The sequence below is a fragment of the Alosa pseudoharengus genome, unplaced genomic scaffold, assembly GCF_046254945.1.
Source record: "Alosa pseudoharengus isolate Yale_2024_CS ecotype anadromous, Long Island Sound unplaced genomic scaffold, YU_APseudo_1.1 YU_APseudo_1.1_scf_17, whole genome shotgun sequence".
Taxonomy (NCBI): Eukaryota; Metazoa; Chordata; class Actinopteri; order Clupeiformes; family Clupeidae; genus Alosa; species Alosa pseudoharengus.
Genome location: NW_027468640.1, coordinates 15349223 through 15370801, shown reverse-complemented (window position 1 = coordinate 15370801; position 21579 = coordinate 15349223). Strand labels below are relative to the sequence as shown.

Sequence of the window (21579 nt, the reverse complement as noted above, 5' to 3'; positions counted from 1 at the left end):
ATCATAAACGCACAGTGTAGCCTTTAACCTACACTATCAAAAAGAAGAGAAAGAATGCTCTGAGGAGGCCACTGAAACAGACACGCAAAGACACAGATGAATAAGTTCATCTACCTCGCTGAAGAGAGCTCTTGTTTGTGGATGGAGCTTACTTAATATCCATGCCACCTTTCACCGTGGTGCACCGAGACTCCCCGATAACACTATGCATCATTTTAAACTGAAGATTGAGGTGGCCCGTGTTCAGCTCCTTGGGAAACTCACGGTAATATTCAGCTAGCCTACCTAATATGGCATATTGTCGTACCATAAAGCTAGCGTCATAGAATATCTCCATTTGTTTTGTTAATTTGTTTAGTTTTTGTTTAGATCTCCCAGGTCTAATGTAGGCCTACATTTTTTTAGTGCATAATAGAATAATAGACAGGGGGACGGAGAGCTTCTTTTTTTCTGATCGTGAGTGGTATGACATATAAATACGCGTGCTTTCCTGCAGCACCCCTACTTCCCAGGGCTATGGTTAATAGTCCAAAAGGAGAGGGAGTTAAGTCATTTTCCGACGAATGACCGTCGCAGGAAGTTGCGTCATAACAAAGGGACGCCAGACCCTCTTGTAACCAAAGATTGTTGTAACAGCTACTCGGTGATACTGCAGACTCGTAAAAGTAGTTAGAAAAAAGTAGTAAGGCAGAAAAACGACAAGTTTCCTCATGCTGCTTCCTTATGTTGGAATATGCAAAAATGTACAAACAATCAAGAGGATGCTTTCTTGTATGTGATTTCTGCAACAGTGATTTCATCAAGCCAGTACCTTTACAGAAATGTTGCCATCTTTGCTGCCACTTTGAGGGGAAAGTCCGTAGGAGTCTTATTGCTGAGTGTGTTGTAACACGCTCTGGAAATTCACAATTTCGTCGCCGTTTTTAAAAAAAAAAAAAACATAGTCCAGTATTTCTTTCGAAATTGAAATGAAGTTGTATGGACTGGACTATGTTTTTTTTTTTTAAAACGGCGACGAAATTGTGAATTTCCAGAGCGTGTTACACAGCAATAAGACTCCTACGGACTTTCCCCTCAAGGTGGCGTCAAAGATGGCAACATTCCCGGAAAGGTACTGGCTTGATGAAATTCATTCTGGACTCTCTATTCGACCACATAAAGACCTCGGGATACTTCGGTTTGGCTTTAGGGACCCTCTACTCACTACCACGTAAGTGTTATGTTGTTTGGAACTGTAGAAGAGGTATAGAAATAGCGTTTTGTAGCGGCGCAATTGAAATGCCCCGCTCACTTCCAGGCTACGAGTTGTGACTGAAAACGGTACAATCAAACTTTCTCAAAACACATCCGAATGACATAATTTTGATGTCAACTCAACGTGTGTACCCCCAATCATCCGGAAATCGATCTAAAGTGCATTTTACTCCGGATAATTCCTTTAAGATACATATTTTTTGTATTACACTTTGACTAAAAAATAAAAGAAAATATGCAAATGAGGCAATATATTGTTAATGCATACATATACATTATTCTTCACAAAGAACAGATAAACAGATAATTGGTAAATACCAATTACTCATTTGAAACCTTATTTTACAAAATTCCAAAAGCTTTGGAGAGAGTGAGAGAACGACTCAGTGTTTCCCATACATTTGTGACGGCCCAGTACAATATCAACACCAAAACACAATGATTTTCTATGTTGTACGCCCTACTATTTAAATTGGATGAAATTCGTTTATTATAGAGCTATGTGCACCTTTGCACAGCCTCCTTGTGTCTCAACAAACCTACATGCACGTTTAAAGAAAACATTAACAATCCGTCAATTGTTGGCATAACAGTCGACTGGCTAAATTGTGCTTAAATCTCCATCATAACCACACTGCGCTAATTTGTTAAAAGACTGTTGCATTCAAGTTAATTCTGCAACCACAAATAGAATTCAATTTTGTGGGAAACACTGCAACTCACTAGCCTGACGAGCCAGACCCACATTCAAATGTAGGGTCTGGGCACTCACCGTTCGCAGTGCCCAGTCCGAGGGGCGGGATAATCGGTTGTCTTTCAAATTCCCTCTGCACGCAATAGGACAGCGCTGAGTCCCATGCGTTTTCCCACCAGCGGAGCTAGTTGGCTAGTTCAAACTTTTGAATTCAAGCCAAACCGTTGCAACTCTGCCATCAATCATTATGTTAAGCCGACCTAACGACTCTATACACGATTTGATTGGCCTGATAGAAGTTTAATTTTTCGAGCTCACAAGCCAACGGAGATTTGCTAGACTAACCCTGGAAGCAAATGTAATTTGCTGCCGCTAGGGTGAGTCTAGATTTCTAGGCTAGCAACTCACAGGATCTACAGTACATCACTGACACACATCAGGTGACACAGATGTCTTTGTGAGAAAATATTTCACAGATGTAGGCTACAACTTCTGATACAGTATGATGCATTAGTTCACATTTGGGTTTACGAATGCACGAATGTTGTGCATGTTCTCAGATTATGAAACACGTAGGCTATGTGTGAGTGTGTTTCGCACCAACTGCGCTGCAACGATAGCAAAAGTGGCAAGTCCATGACTCTTGGAAGTTGTGATGCACAGGATAGGATTTGTGAACCCGTAGCCCCTATTTTGTGTTAACAGGGTAACAAAAAAAAATATGTACGACGTCAAATTTACTGTTACAGATTTGTGACTTTAGTGCACGCATGCAAAATCTGCAGTTAAATGTGCTCGCGAACGCATAGACATAATATACATAGACGCTGCATCGACCACTACTCCCTACTAGCGCTGACGAGACGTGGAGCCGGCATCATGGACCGGTCATTCACTCCACTCAGTGTAATCTGTTTGGCCGGTGCGATGAGCTGTCAGCGCACTTAATTAATCATATCTCACTGAATACCTAACAGATTCTTACGCGTTTTCTTTTTTGCTGCAAAGGTCATACATGTAGCAATGATACAGGACACATGATTTAGCGTATTTTAATATTCATAGTGGGTTTAACAGTAATAGAATATTCTGATATATGATATAAAGTGACGTCCGATATCAAAACTGGGAACATGTTTGACAGCATAGACAAAACTAGTTTGATACAGGTTTAATGAGTTAAATATAGTTCACAGTTGACAGAAAAGTTCCATCAACAGCATTAGTCACAAAAAGGTTTCATAAACATTTAAGTGAGATAGATAGATAGAGAGATAGATACTTTATTGATCCCTAGGGGAAACTCAAGGTCAGTGACATTCAGACATCTGAGGGGTATTCCAAGTAGGCCTATGTGGTTTAGTGACAAACTTAGGTAAATTGACAGAATAAGTTGTAAACCTCCCAGTAGAAAAGCTGTATGTGTATTTTAATATTCATAGTGGGCTTAATAGTAATAGAATATTCTGATATATGATATATTATAAAGTGATGACATCCAATATAAACACTGGGAACATAACTAATCCATGTTTGACAGCATAGACAGAAACTGGTTTGTTACAAGTTAATGAGTTAAATTGACAGAAAAAAATCATTTTCAGTTCAGTGCCATCAAAAATAAAGTTTGATGAACAGACATTGGTGTGGCATAAGTAAAGGAAATGGAGTAACTGGGTTCAATATCAACAGCATTTGTTAGACAAGTTCAATAAATATTGTAAAGTGCAAGTTTGTATGTTTGTTTCTGATCCTTAAAAAAACAGACATTGGTTTGGCATAGTAAGTGTAACAGTTCATCAATTCAAAACAAAAAGGTGACTTGTCACTTGTAGTGTCAATGGGTTCATCAACAGCATCTGTTATTTACAGTTCACAGAAAGGTTTCAGCCCCAATGAAGAGATTAAATAAAGAGGAATTAAGAAACATTTTAGAAACTGCTAAGATCAGCCCCGTTCATTGCAATCAGTAAAGAATCGTGGAGTGTCTTCACAGGCTCAGTGAGACAGAGGTTACTGTCATGCAGTTGGTTATATGATTTCGACAACTGGTGCATGTAATTTTGTATGTTCCCACCTTGCTACAATTGCTTGGGTACACTGGCTAAGAAAAAAAGGTGCTTCAGACAGCAGGTGGGCAAATAAGATAGCAGTACATAGTGAAACTGGGTAAACTCCATAAAAGAGGACTGAGTCAACCAGACGATGGGAAAATGGGACACAGAGTGGTGAATGCAGGTGATGAAGGTGGAGCTCATAAATCAAATATTCAGTCACAGTATAGCAGATGCCCTGCAATACTGCAATGAAGAACTGCACCTTCCTCAGTTCCAGGGATGTGAGGAGATTGTTCAGTTAATTCAGTCTCCTTGAGCAAGGCAGTTGTTCTGGGGAGATATAAAATAAATAAATGAATAGGAATTTGAGAGGCATCTTATTCTTGTTAGGGTAAATGACATGTGAATAATACAGTGTTGGGCAAGCTACTTCGAAATTGTAGTGAGCTAAACTATCAGTTAGGCCTACTCTGCCATGAATAAAACACTACACAATACTACTAAGTATGTCTATGCGCGAACGCACCCTAGGTCAACGGTTACCATGACAACGGCATTTATTATGCTACCTCTTTGATGACAAGATTGATGTGCTAACGTTAAACTAGAGTGTTAGTAGGCTCTTTTTGGTCAAACTAAAACAATAATATTGTGGTAGATGAGGAGTAGGGTACTCACGTAAAGTGGCTAAAAGGACAACGTGGCTGATACAACTGCTAAAAGTGACTTTGGGCGGCAGGTAGCCTACATAGCCTAGCCTGTTGACAATGAACTGACGAGCGAAACTATCCTCAATTAATGTCAATGTTCATGTTATGATACGTTTTAAGTGTTTGTTTTGTTACAACGACCCTTAAATGTCAAACGTAGCCTATTCCAGACATCCCAAGTCTCCCGGAAGTTCGGGGAGTCTCCCGCATATTGATAGCGGCTCCCTGATGCCCGGAAATTAAATAAAATCTCCTGGAATCTAGAGTGAGCGATCAAGAGCGAGCATGATGCGAGACTGCGTGTGCATCTGAGTGTAGCGTGCACACGAGGGAGAGAGAGAGAGAGGGGTGGTGCGTGTGTGCCTGAGCGCATCCAAGACAGAAAGCATCCTGATTGGCCTGTTTCGCTAAATCAACCAATCCGTTTTCAGTGTAGGCGGGCTTTATTATCTCCCGAACTTAATTAATCAGTTCAGTGTATACTAGGAAGTCATAGCAGAGTCAGTGCCTCAAAAAAAGGAAAATGTAAGCTACTCATAAGAGTAAAAAATAATGAGGCTAGTAGCCTATTGCACGCTGCCTGTTTGTAACAGTGACTTTAGCATTGCCCATGCCGGGTTAAATGATTGCAAAAGACATGTTGAGGTGAGTTTAAGTGCCAATTTATGTGCATAGGCTATTCAGGCATAGCCTACTAGATGGCTAGTTGCCAAGGCTACATGAAAAAAACAAACTACCAAATTCTAAAATTACCTCCCTGAAATGACTTTTTGCAGGTTGGGATGTCTGGTATTCACTTATAGACTAATTTATTTAATAATATAAATAAGGTGACTTAAATTCTTTTTCTTCTTACTTCTTTTTCTTTTTTCATTTCAGTAATCATCTGTGGCCCATCTGCAGCAACCTATCGGAACGCCCCCTATTAGCTACAACCAGTCCCGTGTTTCCGTCATCTTACGTGTATGTGTCACTTAGAGTCTGTATCAATTGGTATATATACTCTTTTGATCCCGTGAGGGAAATTTGGTCTCTGCATTTAACCCAATCTGTGAATTAGTGAAACACACACAGCACACAGTGTACACACAGTGAGGTGAAGCACACACTAATCCTGGCGCTGTGAGCTGCCTGCATCAACAGCGGTGCTCAGGGAGCAGTGAGGGTTTAGGTGCCTTGCTCAAGGGCACTTCAGCCGTGGCCCACTGGTCGGGGCTCGAGGCGGGGCTACAAGTCCAGAGTGCTAACCAGAAGGCCACGGCTGCCCAACTGGTGTACTTACGTGAGTACACTTTCGTGTAGTACATATGTGCACTGTGTGCTTACTGGCGGAGTGCGCAAATTTTAACAAAATAGTATTGTCTCATATCAAACACTAACTCCGTGCACTTCACGGAAATGACGATCGCAAACATTTTATTATAACTTTATTGGCATCCTCAATTCGACAGTGACATGGTCATACTGTGAACCGTTTATGTTATAACTTGCTTGTTACCTCTGTAAAGTCTGTTTTCCACTGCTGCTGCTTCAGCCTTCTCAACCGCGAATACCACAAGTTTGAAAACGCTATTTGGCCAAGATGGCGTCCGTTTAGGGCGAATAGTGTCCAGCATTGCACACTCAGCTTTTTGACCGTTAAGAGTGCACCATCCGGGAACTTGCAGCGCCCTTCGTGTCATTAGAATTTTCCATGTGAACACCCTTATGCACTCAAATTAGGTATTGTAAGTGCAGAAGTACGCAATTTGAGACACAGTCTTATTATTCATTTCTATACAAACCAATATACAAACCAAGGCGGCGGATTCCTAAAGAAACGCAAGCAGCCACACCATAAGTGTATCTAAATTAGCTATGTACCAAAAATTAAATTTTACCACTCGAAGAGTTGTAAACAGTCTTGTAAGGCTGCGTGTACAAATCCGCTTGGAGCTCCAGTGGAATTTTGAATTGCGACAAGAATTCTCGTGCTAACCGATGTTGTGCTGTGAGAAAGGTTGGGAATAGACGACCAATCAGGCCAGCACTAACCTCCGAGCGTGGTAAACAAAATCGGATATTTCAGGCAGTAAAAGCCCCGGTAAGAACCAAACCAGATTTTGTTCAAATCTACACACATGGCTACTGAAAAATGTAAGGTTCATTTATCAAATGTTATTCTGAAGTATTAAAAAACATAGTTGTTTTAGAATTTTCGAACGAAATGGGTGATAATTGGAGATGTTCCCATAAGTGGCTAAGGATGATCTTTTCATAGGAATAGCGGGCTGTAACGTCATCTGATTTAAAGTTACACTAATATTAGCCTGCTTTGAATTTCACATGAGCCATTACAATATAACTGTTAACGACTCACCTACACAACGTAGCACTAGGTTAATGTGAATCCTTATGGACCAAGTTTAGGTTATTGGACCACCATTTGCACCAGTCAAAGGTCCCTATCATGACAGTCTAAAAGGTCACTTGCGTATAGTTTAAAAAGATTTGGGGTTTGTCCAGTCCATATTGGGTGTGGTTTAGTTATAAAACGTCCGCATGGCGCAAGAAGGTGGGCAGTCATGGTGTGTTTTTTGGGCATAACCACGGGCGTAGGTTTAGGGTGGGACACTAGGACTAGTCCCAATCTATATTTTAAGTTGACAAAATTGCCCCACTAATATTTTATCAAACTCCTTTGTGCTATTTGGTAGTGATGGCAGTCTGACACTGAAGCTTCGATACGTGCTTCAAACCAGTAACTACAATTCCATTTGAACCACTGCTCCGAAGCTTGCTTTGCTACGGAAAAATCACGTGACATATGACGTCCGAAGCAGAAACTGCTTCATTCTCTGAAAGAATCACCTGAGTGGTTCGCAGCGCCACCGCCTTGTAAACCAATCGTGCTGCCACTGCAACTGGCACGGCCTCGTTTCTAGTCTGAATTGTAGCGCGCTCAAAGCATAAACACTTTAGGCTAATGCAAAACATTGCGTTTGGTTCATAGCCTCTACTGTGACAAGCATAGTTTGTTCATATCGATTTATTTTTATTACAATGTAAGATGTGATGAACTATAACAAGTCCCGCTACAGATCACGGCTAACCGACAAACATCTGTAGTCCATTTTGCGCATACATGTATCAACGTCCAACATGACTTCAATGATCTAGTAAAGAGAGGTGACCTTAATTGTTGCCATTAACAATTTGGTAGCCAAGGTCAACCAGGAAACCATTAATGTCGAGCCCTGCTAGGGAGACAGGCTGCAAACGATGCATTGTATTACTTAATGCCATTAAAACCCACAGTCATTCCGCAACAAACACATTGCTTATCATGGTCGAAGTTAGATGGGGGAAATGTAGGGGACAGGACAAGAAGCAGGAAATCGATCAAATCAAAGAGGAAAGTCCAGAAAGAGTTTAAAGTGTAGAGAGACAGGAGATCGGTTGTAATCCCTGATGTGTATGACACACCTCTAATTACTTCCACAGCGATAATAGCAAGGTGAAAAGTCCACCGTGTCACGTAAGCAATGGCTTATACTAAAGTTAGAAAGTTACAGGCTAACTGCTGTTGCTGACTGTGTACAAGACAACTTTTAAATGTACATGTTTTTATTCATTCACAGAATGAGTGGAGCAACACTGACCCACCTGAACAACACGTTGGCATCTCCAGAATCTGTCCTTGGACACATATATGACACTTTCATCACGTTTATGAGGCACCAGGATGGGACAACATTATCATCAAAGTCCATGTTTCTTGCGGTCTTTGGAAGAAACGCCATCATACTTGCTGCGTTCCTCATCATTGGTTTGTTTTTGGGATTAGGATCTCTGGTTTGGGCTGTGACTGCATTGAGGAGACACCATCGTGAGGGAGGAGTCTCTGCCATCGTCGTCTCCTTGCTCCTCACGGACGTTCTGGAGTTTTGCGTTATTCCATTTGTGGTGACAACACTGCTGAATGTGCGGGCGTGCTTCACTGGCATCAACTGCCTGGCTTCCAGTGCAACCCTCGGCTTTGCCAGGCAGTGTGGTTATTGCTTCCACCAGCTGGTGGCGTTGGAGGGCATCCTTTCATTCAGACATCCTGATGGCTCTACTAAGCTTTCAACTCCACCCTTCGCCATCTCTTTTTCACTCATTGTGTGGATTTGGGTCCTACTTACAGTGATCTTAGGCACAATTAACCCCCTCATCTCCTATATAATGGGTCACATCATTGGCACCGCAACTTTTGTTTTAGCAATAGTTTCGTTTGTCATCACGGTTATGAGCTTATGTGACTCATCCTCAAACACAGATAGAAAGCCAGGCCAGAGAGTTCTCAGTGTAGCACTCTTCAATCTGATTGCCCTCCATGGTCCGTACATTGTATGGGTTATTCTGTTACAATCGGGGGTCTTCCTGCTTGACCTGGGCTTCATCTCAACAGCAATCATTAGTTTCAGACTGGTAACTGACCCTTTGCTGTGTGTGCTTGTGTGCAGGAAGACACAGATTAGCACGGTGGTTGATGTTAAGATGAGCCATTCCTCGGTGATAGACTGATTGAGTATTTAATTTAAGTTTAATAGTTCCAGCCATGTTTTTTTTTATTTAATTTATATGGTAATGAATGAATGGGTTTGTTTTTAAATTAGTATATACAAATTTGTATTACTATAACTTATTGGTACTTGTAACAGCAACCTTTGTTATTAAATGAATACTGGTTCATACAGATCTGTTTTGGTTTAGATTATTATTTTTTAACATTGTCATTAGTATATATAGTGGGGAGTCTGCACACCTTGAAAAATTATACTGCAGGTGCAGCTATTTTACAAGAATACTCTTCAAATGAAAAACGCAACACTGCTTACTTCATGTATAGGGTGCTGGTTTATTGGTGAACTGACATCTCGGTCAGTCAGGTTAGTCTGATGATGGTCTGACTGGCCGAAACGTCAGTTCACCAATAAAGTGGCCCTATACTGTTGCTGAGTGACATTGAAATGAGTTGGCGGTCATATTCAAATTTGCAGTGGTCTGTTAAAGGGGAACTTGGCAACTATTTCAACGTAATAAACCCGTTTAGAAATCATTTGAATGGTTAAATGACCTGTTCCGGTGAAAATGGTGACTTTTCCCGCTGCCCCTAGCGTCCCCAGGCGGAAAACCAACCTTGCAACATTGAGACTACCGTCCCGAAAAGATAAGTGAGAAACAAGAAACTAGTTTTAAATCGTGTTTCTTACCTTGTAACATCCACATTGTCTGCCAAACTTATGCTAACCGTTTTGCTAGCTTGTAAACAAATCCATGTGCTTTATCGTTACCTTTTTCCACAGTTTGAAATAGCATAATGCACAATTTCTCCAGCAGAGGGGGAAATCCTGCCAAGTTCCCCTTTAAGTTTGTATATGAACGTCAACTCATTTGAATGTTACACAGCAACTGTAGGACCACATCAGAAAAATGTGCAGTGGTCTCTTTTTTTTCCAGAGTTGTATCCTATCCCTATATTTAGTAGTGCTATAAGTAATCCACATAACATGCTTGCATTTATTTATTTTATTTATTTGTTTATTTGATAGGGACAGTGCTTATTGATAGACAGACAAAAAGCAGCAAATAAGAATGAGAATTGTAGACCTGCGAGACAGGGTTGTGTGAAGACAGATCTGGGGAAGGATACAACAACATTTCTGCAGCATTGAAAGTGCCCAAGAGCACGGTAGCCTCGATCATTCTCAAATGGAAAAGTTTGGAACAACCAAAAAGTCTTCCTATATCTGGCCGCTCAGCAAAACTGAGTAATCTGGGACGAAGAGCCTTGGTCAGACAGGTAACCAAGGACCCAATGGTCACTATGAATGAGATCCAGAGTTCCTTTGAAAGGATGAGAGAAGTGTAAAGAAGGAAAGAAGGGTGCTGTTCATACATTTGTGTTTGGATATAAAAAGTACACCACAGACAAAATTTTCCTCATTCAGTACTTCAGGACAAAACGAGCCCTGTCGGGACTTATTTTCAGATAATGACCTGCATTCTATACATTATCCCTTACTTATATTGTATGTAAAAAAATATTTAACAAGGTTTTACATCAATCAACCAAGTCCAGCAAATGTTTTTTTAGAGTGCAGTGTAAAATGATTAGTACACTCGTACTAACCTACTCATCTTTTCCACTTTGACTAACTTAAGTTGTGAACGTGTAGTCAAGTTCATCACACAAGTTGTACCCAACTTTGAATTCCCTGCAACAAAATACAAGAACGAGGGCTTAGAACATTTTCTTTATTTTCGGTTTGAAACACATTAGTAATCATTTTAAGTATTTTAAGTACACATACACATTAGTAATCATTTTAAGGTTATTGTAACAATATATATACAGTATATTGTGTTTGTGTGCATGGTATAAATATCGTTATTGGTATTCGGTATCAACAAGAACATACTGAGTAATGTAAATATGTAAATACTATTACTCGTAGTTAGTTTGAAAAACATGTTATCGGTGCATTCCTAAAAATGTTTTTCCATGTCTCACCTCCATAAATGATTGTTTAAACACAGATATTTGTGCATTTAATTAAAATACATGGAGTTATAGCCTAGTCAGGACAATTGAAACACTTGTTTCAATCATCCCGACACAGACACATGTATACCTTGTTTTGCTTTCCATGTAAACAACTACTGAATAAGCATTAAGTCGAACCTTTAAATGAAAAACACTCATTAATAATGTAAAAAATGTAACCGCTAATGAAGTTTACTTTTGCGTATCAAAACTTGTTTATCGCCTGTAACTCCGTGATAAAATGACATAGCAGGAAGATATTTGGCTGATAGAAGGAGGTAACATGCTCTATGTTTTGACCGAAGGACGTCTGTCTATCATCATTACACTCGGAGAAAACTGGAATGTTTCATTCGTCCTGTGTTTCAATCGTCCCGGCTCTCCCCTACTGTCCTTCATAACAGCAAAATATTTCAAGGATTTCAAAACTATCTAGCACTAAAATGAAAATATAATACATTAACGTTTACATCAGTATGTATAAACTATTGTGACACTAATTATGAGGAATAATGAATGGTTTATAACCTTATGAATGTATGTATAATTCTTTATTAATAATGGGTTAGAAAGATTTGGGGCAGCCGTGGCCTACTGGTTAGGGCTTCGGACTTGTAACCGCCGGTTCGAACCCCGACCAGTAGGATCAATTTATTGGCGGCCCTTAAGCAAGGCACCTAACCCCTCACTGCTCCCCTGCTAGTGTGTGCTTCACCTCACTGTGTGCTGAGTGTGTTTCACAAATTCACGGATTGGGATAAATGCAGAGACCAAATTTCCCTCACAGGATCAAAAGAGTATATACTCTTTTATATTATACTTAAAGTGTTACCAACATGTTTATGCTGCTACACAACATCTTCTTTGCTGTAGTCATGAAACCATAGTAACCATGCCCGTTTCCTCTTCTGTAGACAACACCAGAACTGCAGAGTTCTTGGCCACAAGCCGTCCAGAGATGAGAACTGTTCCGGCCAAACTGATCTCATCAGTCCCTGTGTGTGTAAATGTAGTAGAGGTGTGAGATATTGCAATCCTTCATTCAATTCTTACTTGATGTTCTAGAATTAGAGGATCAAAGTCTTGAAGGCATGATCATACTAAAGGCATATTTATACTTAAAATAACAACAAACAAACACACACACACACACACACACACACACACACACGCACACACACACACACACACACACACTAGAAGCAGTGAGCACACCAGGAGCACAAACACATATTAGGGGCAGTGAGCACACACACACACACACACACACACACACTAGAAGCAGTGAGCACACCAGGAGCACAAACACATATTAGGGGCAGTGAGCACACACACACACACACACACACACACACACACTAGAAGCAGTGAGCACACCAGGAGCACAAACACATATTAGGGGCAGTGAGCACACACACACACACACACACACACACACACACACACACACTAGAAGCAGTGAGCACACCAGGAGCACACACACATATTAGGTGTAGTGAGTATCCACACACACACACACACACACACGGAGCACACACAGAAAACATACACCTGTTGTATGTGTAGCAGGGTAGCTTGTGCTTTCCCTGTTTCCCTCTGGCAGCTGCCAGATTGGAGGTGGGTACGTTAATGAAGGGGGCGGCCCCTACATCGAGTATATTTATACGGCTAGGTATCAGCTGACAGTGCGTCTTCCGTTTTCTCATTGTCGCTGGAGGAGCTAGCTTCCGTGTTTGGGTGGCTTGCAGGCAGTTTGGTTTGGCCTTGCTGGAGCTAGGTTTACTGCTTGGGTCTCTTGCATCGTTCTACTACAGCATCTTCGCTTGGCAGTGGACTGTTTGCACGTCCAGCCTTGAGCGTTTATTCATTGGAATCGTGCCATTAAGCACTGTTCGGTAGCCCTTCCTGTCATGTTCTTGGATTAGCTGTGCTTCCAGACAGCGAAGTTTAACTGAAGCCTGTGCGGTGCTCCAGATTGTGGCTGCACATAGGCCTCGCCGCTGCTGCTTTGTTTCCACATAAATTCTACCGTAGGCTAACCTTTGCTGTCCAGTCAGGTAGCTTCCCCCCCGGCCGTGCCCCCTGGGAAGCCGCTTGCCGTATACTGTCTATTCTATGTGTTATTACTGCATGTACATGTTCTAACGTGTCTAAATGATACTGGGCTGGACTGTACTCGCCTCTGCCACCACCGCCTGTTGCTATATGGTTTAGGCCTACTTTTGTGTCCATTGTCTTCACGCTGTGTAGCCTACTGTTTTTGTTTGTTTATTTTCATTTTTTCTCATTTCACTCTTCTAACTAGGAGAGTTGACTGCATGTGCTTGTGTGTGTGTGTGTGCGTGTGTTTGTGGCTGTGGTTGGGGATGCATGTGCTTGTGAGTGTGTGTGTGTGTGTGTGTCTGCGGTTGGGGTGCATGTGCATGTGTGTGTGCGTGGGCCTTGGAATCTTGTGGTTGTGTGTATCTTGCAGTGGGGCAGTATGCAGGGACCTCCCGCCTAGTACTAAGTGGAAGGCCCAGGGCTCTGTGTGCTTAAAAGCTAAGTGTCCCCACACATTATTGTATGCTATGTCCAGCTAGCCATTTTGTGACCTCCCTGACCTCACTAACCATTGTTGCCCTTCTCTCTCTCTCTCCCTTGGTGTGTGTGGAAGACAGGAGCTGTTTGACCTGCAGTGGGTCGGTGGTGGAGCCCTTCCCTCACTGGTCCTCTATTTTGTGCACATCTAGGGTTTTGCTTTCTTTTCTTTTGTATTTTGATCTTGCTGTGTTCACGTGTGGTGTGTTTTTTTGGACCCGTCCCCCTCCTCTTCAGTCTACCCCTGCCGTGGTAAGCTACAGCCCTGTTTCTCCCCACACTATCCATCTGAGTAGTCTCTCCGGGCCCTGCCGTGGTAAGCTACAGCCCTGTTTCTCCCCACACTATCCATCTGCGTAGTCTCTCCGGGCCCTGCGCCCCCATGGTCCACACTTATTACAACTGCTCATATCCGCTTGTGTTTTAAGGAGTGATCACTCTGTTGGTACCTTGTCAATCTCTTAATAAAAAGACTTGTATTTTTTTTGTAAATCACGTCTTCAGTCTCTTGATGTATGCGAACCTGTGTCATTGGTTGAGAGTAACAACCCTTAAAAAATAAACTTCTTGGGGCGCGATCCCCTAGATGGCGTAGTCATCTAGAATCAATAACCCCTCAGCTCTGCCACATATGCATCAGCATTTCATTCAATCATTGGAAAAAGTCTCATCCCATAACCAACACTAAATAAAATCTAATCACAACATTTAAATTATTCGACATGTCTAGTCGATTTTGTTTTGTCCTACAGTTTCAAGCTGTGTGGTTGTGGTTGCATGTTAAGTACAGCAACCACTTTGCTGACAACCTAGTGGTCATAGCAGACATTCTCTATAGAAAGAAACACCTCACTGAGAGTAAAGATGCATGCAGAGGTGAGATGAGAAGATCAGATTGATATGAATATATGAATGACCACTACCTTATAACATTAATAACCAGTCAGTCTGTAATATGAAAGTGTTCTGCTTATGCTATGAAAGTGTTCTGATATTAGTGTGCCTCCTCTCATACACAGACAAATACAAATAAGCTAAACCAAAACAAACAAGAACTAAATTGATTGCAGTGTGAGTAATATAATCTGTTTCCTCAGATTACATGATTTAAATCAGCTGGTGATTTCCAATACTCGTTTACCTCTGTGTTTGGTTTAAAATGCTTATTTTAATACAGCACGTTTCTGCAGGTTGGAAACAGCAGCAGTGGCAAGTAAGCCTACATAACCACTGGTGGTTTCCTGGTATCAGAAATAGATACATGCAGTATATTCCTTTGAAAGACATTTGAGAAGCCAGTACTATGCATCTTAACAACAATATAATTATCATTACAGATCACAAACATGATAAATGCAGTATAGTGATTTTAAAACATGTTATTTGCATGTATTAACAACATTACATCATATCTAACATTTTAGCAAGTAGTCTTGAGGTGTGACATCCGTATGTGACGCATTTCCTTGTTGCTGCTAACCTGCTCATGTGTGCTTGCATGATTTAGTAGCACACGTCTGTTTATGAAGTCACCATTTTGTGAAGACCCTACCTGAGGACAGGTCATATGGACACAAAGGGGACCATCTTCACTTTAGCTTAGCGAACTGAGTAGCTTCACACTGTTGACCACTGCAGGACTGTTACCCAGAGGATCTGCTGAACTGATCTGAACCTGATACACAGTAAGTCAGTATTTTAAGCAGTAAGTTAAGGAGGATTATCTGTCTGATGGCTGTCTAAATCTGACAACCAACCTTTATTTCAAAGAATATAAATATTATATAAATAAATAGCATATATTGCATATATATAACATAGATAGCATAGAAGCAACTGAAGCATCAACATTTAATCTGAAGCAACAAGTTTGTTGTTAACTTCTTGTGTTCTGGAGGTGACTAAAAGTGAAGTGTTACCATAGTAATTCATTCATACAAAATGTTCAATATCTTTCAGTTAACTTTTATGGTTTTTATGTTAGAAGTGGCATGCACTTCCAGATCTAATAAGCACTAGGTGCTGGACAAAAGGCAGTCCAAATTAATTAGAGAAGTTTAATCACCACATGCAGGGCGGGCTTAACAAAGGGGGCTATGTGGGCTGCAGCCCCGGGTCTCACCTCTAGGGGGCCTCAGGGAGCCTCATTGAACGTACGCATAACATGAGAACAAAAATCACACAAGTGAGCACACAAATAACTAGCAAAAAATTCCGGTCAAAGAAAGCATCCGAATGGGGCCAAAAAAAGATAGTGAAAGGATCTAAAGGATGAAAGAAGATTAGAATTGCTAAAGAAGACATCAAAATAACAAATATGTGGAGTGCTTCCACGAATCCACCCGCTAGCCAGCCTGCTGCTGTGGATGCCCCTTATGCCAACCAGTGTATGATGCTTGCATGAAACATCGCAAAACAATGGCACCCATATAATTATGACCGCCGCGCAGCGAAGCGGCGGTCATATAGGTTTAGTCAGATTTTTTATTTATTTATTTATTTATTTTTCTTTTTCGCATGTCCAAATTTCCGTCAATGAGTCCCGGGACACTGAAAGACCGGGGTAGACGAAACTTGGTGGGCATGTAACCCCATATGGATAGCATGGAACCATCGTTTTTCGTTTTGATCTGTAGCCCCCCCGCTGGACTGCACCCCCCGAAAGGAGGGTAGGGCAGACACAGTTTTCTGTGAATATCTCGAGAACCGTTTAGGAGGGCCATTTTTTTTTTGTAAGTTGATCTCAAGGGGCCATGTCAACCCATTCCATAACCACTCATTTCATGTATAGCGCCACCTAGTTAAACACAAAAAAGTAAAAATGAGGTGTTGTAATCGCAGGTATCTGTGACCTAACATAGTCAAAACTGCACGAAATTGGAAGTGTAGGATCATTATGACACCCTCTGAATGCACGCCAAGTTTCGTGGAATTCCGTTCATGGGGGGCCACACAATAAATTAATTTATGTTACTATACACCAACTGGCCTGTAGGTGGCCGGAGACAGTTTTCTGTGAATATCTCGAGAACCGTAGGGCCTAGGAGGTCCACCTTTTTTTTGTATGTTGATCTCAAGGGGCCATGTCAACCCATCCCATTACCACTTATTTCATGTATAGCGCCACCTAGTTAAAAATTAAAAAGCAAAAATGTAGGTTTTTTCATCACAATATCTCTGGCTGACATGGTCAAAACTGCACGAAATTGAATGTGTAGGATCATTATGACACCCTCCCAAGTTTTGTGTACTTTCGTTCATGGGGGGCCTTACAATAAAATAATTTATGTGTACATTTAGTGACGTACACCAACAAGGATTCCCGGGACACTGAAAGACCGGGGTACACAAAACTTGGTGGGCATGTACCCCCACATGGATAGCATGGAACCGTCATTTTTCGTTTTGATCTGTAGCCCCCCCCGCTGGACTGGACCCCCCGAAAGGAGGGTAGGCCAGACACAGTTCTCTGTGAATATCTTGAGAACTGTAGGGCCTAGGATGACCATTTTCCGTATATTTGCCTCCAGGGGTCATGTTAACCCATTTCATGTGCACACATGTGCACAAACAGATACACACGCACACACACACATTCACAGTAATCATACGTATGACATATACTCACATAGTAGACATATGTACGCTTCCATGCACAGGCACATACGCAGGCACACACACAAGCACGCACTCACACACACACACACACTCACACACACACACACCCACACACATAACATAAACATAACACAAACAATCAAGAATTTCTCAGAATTATGAACAGGCAAGATGGAGGTGGGGTTGTATAAAATGAATTTTACATGTGAAATCTATGAACTAATCATGTTTTGGGACTTGTTGTCTAGCAGATACCAGTGAGAATTGAGTGTGGATAATGCAATTTAGTGAGACAGTTAGAATCATATAGGCCTTTCAGCGTGATTTGTGTGGACTGGGCGGCGGTCATATTTTGTACCGCTCTGCGGTACATCTAGTTGTTGTTGTTTTGAGAAGTATTTCTTATGCAGGCATCATACTTCAACATGCTCTAACTATGTGTTAAGATAACATATGGAATGTTAAAACGGAAGTCTTGTGGGGCCAACTATGATGCTGATAACTCTCTTGAAAGGGTCTATATACCTTTCTCAGGAGTCACCTGACCCAACATGTGATAAGCAAGCAACGTACAAACAGTGAATTCACCATTAAGAATACCTCAAAATAGTATAAATTTATGCAAACTTTTATGGTTGACCATGGAATCACTACCCTGGAAATCCAGAGTTCTCGCGAGAGCACAATGGAATTGTCTCTGCGAGACACTCTGGCAATGAGCAATGATGCACGTTACTTTTCCCCCTTGAATCCCGGGGAACCAGTTAAACTGATGAAGACAGTTTTGCAACGTTGGAGGACAGTAAACATTGTTCGTAGTGTTATCTGATTGCGTCGAAGTCCGAAATCATTCAGAGTAGTGTTATCCAATTGCGTGCAGTGAGATTTTTAAATGCATGCTTGTTGCTGCCCCTCAAGTTGGACCATTTAATTGTTCGTGGCCAGACCCTTAATCTTTCTAGATTACCAGGGTCTGGATTTTCCAGGCTATGGAATCACAATAATTATGGGTGAATTAAATGTGCATTGCAAATGACGATGTACTGTATGTTTTCCAGTGATTGACCAGTGATGAGTCCTAAACATGGACCATGGAAGTTCAATGTGTCAGCAGAAGACTGGAACCTGGCCAAAACCAGACTGTCACTTCACTCCATTATCGGTCTGCAGGCGGGTCTGTGTGCCCTGATTTGGGCCGGACGGTCTCTGCTCCTGCATCACCGCAGCGGCGGTCAGGTCTCCAAGCGTATGGTCTCCCTCCTCCTCAGCGACGCCTTGGAGATTCTCCTCATCCCCTTCGTGGTGGCCTCTCTACAGCACGACGGTCTGTGTTCTGCGGACGGCTTCGATTGCTTCACGCTCGGCTGCCTCCTGGGAGCCACCAGACTCTGGGGTTTATGCTTCCACCAGCTGGTGGCGCTAGAGGGGCTTTTCTCCCACATATTCCTGTGTTCATCGTTTGCTACATTTTACGCTGTTTTCTTTTTTCTCATTTGGTGCATATGCATTCTTATATTTGAAATCATTTCAGAGGCTTCTACTGTCCTTATTCTTATACTGTGCACTGGCTGCATTGTTAAAGTGGCAGTTATGTCTGTGTGTTTTAAAACGTCATGTTCTGGACCCAACAGACCAAGCTTAAGTGTGCTTGTTGTAGCCATTTTCACACTTGGGTTCCTCTATGGTCCCTTCATTGCATGGATGGTATGGTTTGTCTTGTCACATGACCTGAAGGGTCCAGTCGATTTTAGTGACTTCTCTCCCCTCGGCTCAATGTTTGTCTGCCTGGTGAGTTTTCGTGTAGTTGCAGATTCTCTGCTGTGTATGCTAGTTTGCAGGGACATCGCCCAAAGGAAGCCAATACAAGCAGACGAAAAAAAAGAAAGACATCACAGAGATACTCAATTGGAATCACAACTTAGGCGGCTAATGCTAATCTAACAATATACCTAGGAAAAAAGACAGAAGAAGAATTATTTCAACATTTGTTGTGCAGATGGCGTCCTGTGTTTTTGTTTGTTTCGTTTTGCGTGCAATTCTGTGCAGATTGTTGGGTCAGTGCTGAAGCCTGATGTGTTATGTTCGCTGCTGTGCTGTGTGTAATGTCATGGAGTTCTGTGGGGGCTGGGGGGTTGTGCAATAGTAACCCCCCACACACACACTCACACACACACACACACACAAGGGCGTCGTAGTGGGGGGACAAGTGGGAATAAATTACCCGGGCCCCAAGTGGGGGGAGGGCCCCTAAGGAGTTGAATTTTATTTTCCTTAATAATAAATAATTTCCTTAATTTATCTTAATAAATGTTATTAACTAATATAGATGCAAATATTTCGGGTAAATTCATCAGTTGATTGATGTATTAAATTGTGTCCAAGCCAACATTGTTTGAGGGCAGGCACCCTCTCCCTTGCACGAAATGGTTCAGTCCGCCTTCTCCTGCTAAGCGCATTTTTGAAGTAACGTTCATTCTGCCGAAGCGGCAATGCAGACGGTCACGGTGTGAAGATGTCTAAGTCTAAGAAAGCTAAATCCGGTTCCCAGAAAAGAAAAGAGAGGCAAGAAAGGGAGAAAAAAGAAATGAGGGAAAACAAGTGTTAACAGCCTTCTTTCCCAAGAAAGGTGAGCCCAATGTGAAAGCAATAGTCTACAAATGAAATGAACTCCTGAAGGTTACAAAACACTTCAATACCACCGCGAATCCGCGATTATCAGTGCTAAAACAGCATTAACACAAAATTAGAAATAACATGATGCCTGATTTATAGCCTACCACAACATTTCAATAGCCTACTAATTCGAAAATTATTATGAGCTAATAGCTTAACTTAGTAGGCTCAATGTTATATAGGTTCATGAGGAAAGGCTGTCAAATTAGTAGCAAAGCTAACTTGTGAAACGCATCACACTCAGTTAGCTATAGATAGCTGTTCTCTCAGCCAAAAGTGTTCAATTTGTATAGATAGCTGTTCTCTCAGCCAAAAGTGTTTTCATTCATTTCATGTTCTAGCTTTTAAACATTCTTCAAATAAAACAGAAATTCAGTGAAGTCTTGGGTAATAAGATTATTTTCTGTTATACAGTAGGCCTAAATATTACATTACATTACATTACATTACATTTGGCTGACGCATTTTTAACCAAATCGACTAACAACATGGTAAACAGTTTAAGTTTTAGAGCAATTCTCAACAATATTAGGACAATTTAAAAAACATAAGAATAAGTACAGTAAGAATAAGTGCATCAGTGAGTGCTGTTTTTAACAGTTACGTGTCCGTTTAAGACGGCTGGTGAGTGCTAGGATCAGCAAGACTTGTTGTAAGTGTTGCTATGAGAGGAGATGTTCTCTAAAGAGCTGGGTCTTCAGGAGTTTTTTGAAAATGGAGAGGGATGTCCCTGCCCTTGTAGGAACTGGCAGTGTGTTCCACCAACGAGGAACAACAGATGAGAAAAGTTTGGATTGGCCTGAGCGTACCGGAGGTAGAGCTAGACGTCGTTCGTCTGAGGAGCGCAGTGGTCTGGAGGTAGCGTATGTCTGTATGAAGGCATTCAAGTAGGTGGGAGCAGAACCGGAGACTACTTTGTAGGCAAGCGTTAGAGCCTTGAATTTGATGCGGGCCGCCATAGGTAGCCAATGTAGCTGGATGAGTAGCGGGGTAACATGTGCCCTCTTGGGTTGGTTGTAGACCAGGCGCGCCGCCGCGTTCTGGATCATCTGAAGTGGTTTCACTGCGCAGGCTGGGAGACCTGTCAGGAGGGCGTTGCAGTAGTCGAGTCGTGAGATGACTATTGCCTGAACCAGAAGTTGGGTGGCATCTTGAGTTAAGTAAGTCCTGATTTTCCGTATATTGTAGAGTGCGAAACGGCATGACCGGGCGACATGATCTGAGAAGTTTAGTTGGTTGTCGAGAACAACTCCTAGATTTCTTGCAGTCCTGGTAGGTGAAACAGACAGGGAGTCAAATTTGATGTTGATGTCGTGGTGTATGGTAGGTTTAGCTGGGAGGACCAGCAGTTCAGTCTTTGAGAGGTTCAGCTGGAGGTGGTGTGCCTTCATCCATGTAGCTATGTCTGAGAGGCAATCCGAG

At 41.8% G+C, this 21579-nt stretch overlaps 1 long non-coding RNA gene across 1 annotated transcript; it reads left to right on the top strand.

Annotated features, from left to right (window-relative positions):
- Positions 1–15381: 15381 nt before the first annotated feature.
- Positions 15382–19735, top strand: LOC143127974 (uncharacterized). The gene is made up of 2 exons (XR_012987761.1): positions 15382–15551; positions 18543–19735. It is a non-coding gene; the product is annotated as an uncharacterized LOC143127974 (long non-coding RNA).
- Positions 19736–21579: the final 1844 nt, after the last annotated feature.